At 47.3% G+C, this 4180-nt stretch overlaps 1 protein-coding gene across 1 annotated transcript in view; it reads right to left on the reverse strand.

Annotated features, from left to right (window-relative positions):
• Positions 1-3726, reverse strand: part of ACACA (acetyl-CoA carboxylase alpha) — a 213410-nt gene extending 209684 nt beyond the window's left edge. Inside the window, exon 1 of the mRNA XM_034752336.1 lies at positions 2520-3726. The gene's annotated coding sequence lies outside the window, so the exon portion shown is untranslated. The remainder of the gene's footprint in view (positions 1-2519) is intronic.
• Between the last annotated feature and the right edge of the window lie 454 nt (positions 3727-4180).

The following is a 4180-nucleotide window of genomic DNA, read 5'->3' on the forward strand; positions in this document are numbered from 1 at the left end:
ATGAATGGCTGAAGGCAACATCTGAAGCCTGTAGAAGAGAACAGCTTTCATCTCAAATTCTCGTGTAAATAATTAAATGCCAAAGATCTGCATAAAATGAATAAAAGTGGCCTTCTAGCCTAGTTGTGAACAACAGAACATTTCCTCCAAGCAATCTAGATTCTGTCTTTCTAAATCAGCGTCATGCATCCTCCACAGGGGCTCAAACAAAATTAACATCACAAAAGAGGCACAAAAATATGTCATATTTGAACAGTGATGATGACAAGTTTTTTAGGAGGTTTGGGTTGTCTGGAATAGGCCATTACTACTGGTTAATAGTATCTTACGGATAATAGGTGGACCTCTCTGCAGAGCTTATTGCATGACCAGAATTTAACCATGTATTTGAAAGGCATGAAATATTAGTTAGAACCATCAGTGCATCATGTACATGTGCATATAAAAAAATAATCTGCACAAATTTGCCTTCATCTCTGAGAGACCTTCTAGTGTCAGATGCAATCACAATAAATAAAAATATACTTGATTGATCCAGAAGAGAGTGATGCTGCAGAAAAGGCTCCCAATGTGGTCATGGCCCCACACCACTAGAATACCACCATGTTATGAGCGATAAGTAAGGCTACGTTTTAGTCCTGGGTATTTTTAGTAAAAGTCATGGACAGGTCACAGGCAGTAAACAAAAATTCATGGCCCGTGTCCTGTCCATGACTTGTACTATATACCCCTAAATAAAACTTGGGCCGGGGGGCTCTGGAGGGCTGGTCAGGGGGCACCGCAGGTGCTGCGGAGGGCGAGGGTGTGGCCCAGGACCCCCACTGGTGCTGGGGTGACGTGGGTGGTGGCGCACAGCCCCGGACCCCGGCTGGTGCTGGGGAGAGGGTAGGTGTTGCGGGGGCTGGCAGGCTCCCTACCCGGCTCTATGCAGCTCCCCTGAAACGGCCAGCATGTCCCTGCAGTTTCACCTACTTGTAGGGGGAGGGAAGGCCAGGGGGGCTCTGCGCACTGCGCCCGCCACAAGCGCTGGCTCCGCAGCTCCCATTGGCCAGAAACTGCAGCCAATGGGAGCTGCGGGGGTGGTCCCTGCAGTCAGGGGCAGCGCACAGAGCCCCCAGCCCCCTCTGCCTCGAAGCTGCAGGGATACGCCGGCTGCTTCCAGAGAGCCCCTTCTCCTCGCCCGAGATAAGTGCTACCCCGCAACCCAATCCTCTGTCCCAGCCCTGAACCCCCTCCCACACCCAAACTGCTGCTGCTGGCCCAGGGGCTGCCAAGCTCAGGCAGCCACTGAGCCAGGCACACCAGCCACTGCAGAAGTCACGGAATCCGTGACCTCCGTGACCGACACAGCCTTAGCAATAAGTTATGGAATCTCTCTGGTGCATGTGTAACCTTGTTCAACAGGGGGTCTTAGTTGTACCACTTCTAAATCGCACGGCTTTCTGCAAAAAAAGATGCAAATCCCTCTGACTGGGTGCCCCCAACATCCTCCTATCCAACACAGATACACAGTTGCCATGTGAGTAGAAAGATGACCAGAGTGCAACAAACACAGCATTAGGAAGCAGTCACCGAGGCTCTAGATTGCAGATGGATGGGGAAGGTGCATGGAGGAACCTGGGAATCCTTCTCAAGTGAAAGTGAATGCCAAGGTTTCTCTCTACTGCTTTGGCAACCTTGATAGGGGAAGCTGAAAAGATGATCTCATCATTTTAGGAAGCTTATTTATAGGCTACTACAGAAAGAGGAGATTAAATTCCTCCATGGTATATCTCCACTGAGCTTAGGAGTGTCACACCAGGAAAGATTTTGTTCCAAAGAACTGAGATTAGCAATAAATGCATTACATGAACTGTATTACACAACTATGAAAATGAACTATAAATGCACTAAAAACACATTTGGGAAAATTTTGGAGCTGACAGGAGATGGAGTTTTATTATACATTACGTGGAACTTCTAGACAAATTGTGAAAGGAAGCAGCTTCAAACAACAAATGCAGTAATTGTGCTGAGCAGAGAGAAGGAACAATATGACCCACAATCTCAATGCCTCATCTTCATCTCATGGCTTTGGATAACTGCTTACCACCTACAGATCCACCTTCATATCATCCTATATCCTGTCTCATTCCTCACGTTCCTTCTTAACTTCTCTTCTAATGGAGTCTTCTCTCACTCTCCACCTCACACCTTTTTCTGTACCAAGAGTAATACTCACAACTGTCTTCCATGGCTCCTCTCTAGATTACCTATGGGAGGGTCCTGGCTGAGTCTATCATGAAGGGGTGATGCATCAGTGTATGAGATATTTGCAGGAATTATTGGTCATTTTGCAGCTAAATTGGTAATAGTCATTCTGTCAACCATGGAAAACAGTTGTCACTCTGTGGAAAATAACTTGAATTCCTTGTTATTCCACTTACGCAAGGATACACAGGTCTAGGACAGTGTCTTGGAAAGATCATTGGTTTTTTTGTTTGAAAGATTTAATTAAAACAAACTTGCTTTCTTCTTACCACCAAAGTTTATGGGCGCTCCTCTCCCTCTTTTGAAATCTGAGCATTCCGGTCATTCTTTTTAGCATGCAGACTGTTTCATGCATTCCTCTGACCCCTAGAGCAATATAAAATTCTGCAGAGATTAATGTTGACAATATAAAATGTTTCTAGCCTTTATGATTTGGGGAAAAATCTCTCAAATGTTATTTGATGCAATGCTATCTTCTAGAGCGTGCAGATGGTCTGTGAAACACTTGCTCTCAGACATGTAAACTCAGTTTAGCAGGAAGTCAAAGGGTGGCAATTTAAATGTCAGCTTTGTTAATTAGAGTCCTGTCTACATGAGGACTACCTCAATGTAGTTACACTGGTGCAAATCCCTATTGTAGATCCAACTCAGTAAGTGGTTACCATTACTAAATTCCATACACGACAATGGAGTCAGGAGAATCAGCATGCCCATTTATGTTACAAACATAGGCAGTTACGTAAATTGTGTGCAACAAAGTGGAACACTAACCCAGGTCCAAAATTGTGCCAACGTGTAGTGCAGATAGGACCTTAGCCCTATTTTATAACTTGGATAAATGCATGGTCACATCTGTTAGTCTTAAAGGTGCCACAGGACTCTCTGTTGCTTTTTAGAGATTCAGACTAACATGGCTACCCCTCTAATACTTAACATACCAGGTGTCTGCTGTTTTTACAGATAGCTCCTCAGATGGCTCTAATTTTACTTCTTAGCATCTGGGGACCTGGTCAAACTAATTTATCTGCAAGCCAGGATTAAGAGTAAATTAGTTGAATGATTGGAGAGTAAAAACTAAATAAAGGGCAAGAATTTAAATGTTTCACTGAAACATGTATACTGCAAAAATAAATAAAAACAACATCCTTCAAATTCATATAAATGGCAGGAGTCCTCCTACCAATGAAGAGACACCCAGGTCAATCTGAACACATTATGCCTTGCAAAGGCTGCCGCACAGAGGGCAAAGGAGACTGATAGATAATAAAACTGCAAGTCTGGCCAATCTAGGCCAGGAGGAAGATATTTACCAATCATTGATAATTATTTTGCACCTTTGCAGGAACTACGGTGCTGCCAAAATCCAGAGATGGACCTTGAAGCATCCAGATGGCTTTCATGCATTTGTTTCTAAACACAGGCTAAAGAGTGTCTTGTTTTTACAAACAGAAAAAAGCAAAACAAACAAATCTTCAGCACAATGATGCCAAAGCCCACAATCCCCCCCAACACTTCCAGCGCCTCCAAACCCCCAACTCCTCCCCCTCCCGCCCCTTGCGCTGCGCCCCCAAACCCCACAACTCCTCCCCCTTGCGCTGCGCCCCCAACCCCCACAACCCCTCCCCCTTCCGCCGCGCCCCCAACCCCCCCACTCCTCCCCCTCCCGCCCCTTTGCGCTGCGCCCCCAAACCCCCCAACTCCTCCCCTCCCGCCCCCTTGCGCTGCGCCCCCAAACCCCCCAACTCCTCCCCCTCCCGCCCCCTTGCGCTGCGCCCCAAACCCCACAAGTCCTTCCCCTCCCGCCCCCTTGCGCTGCGCCCCCAAGCCCCACAACTCGCCCCCCCCCTCCCCTCCTGCGGCGCGACCTAAACCCACAAACACGTGGCGTGCGGGCGCCAGCAACCTCACCCCCTCCCGCCCCGTGGGCGCG

This window comes from Trachemys scripta, chromosome 18 (assembly GCF_013100865.1).
Source record: "Trachemys scripta elegans isolate TJP31775 chromosome 18, CAS_Tse_1.0, whole genome shotgun sequence".
In the NCBI taxonomy this organism is placed as follows: Eukaryota; Metazoa; Chordata; order Testudines; family Emydidae; genus Trachemys; species Trachemys scripta.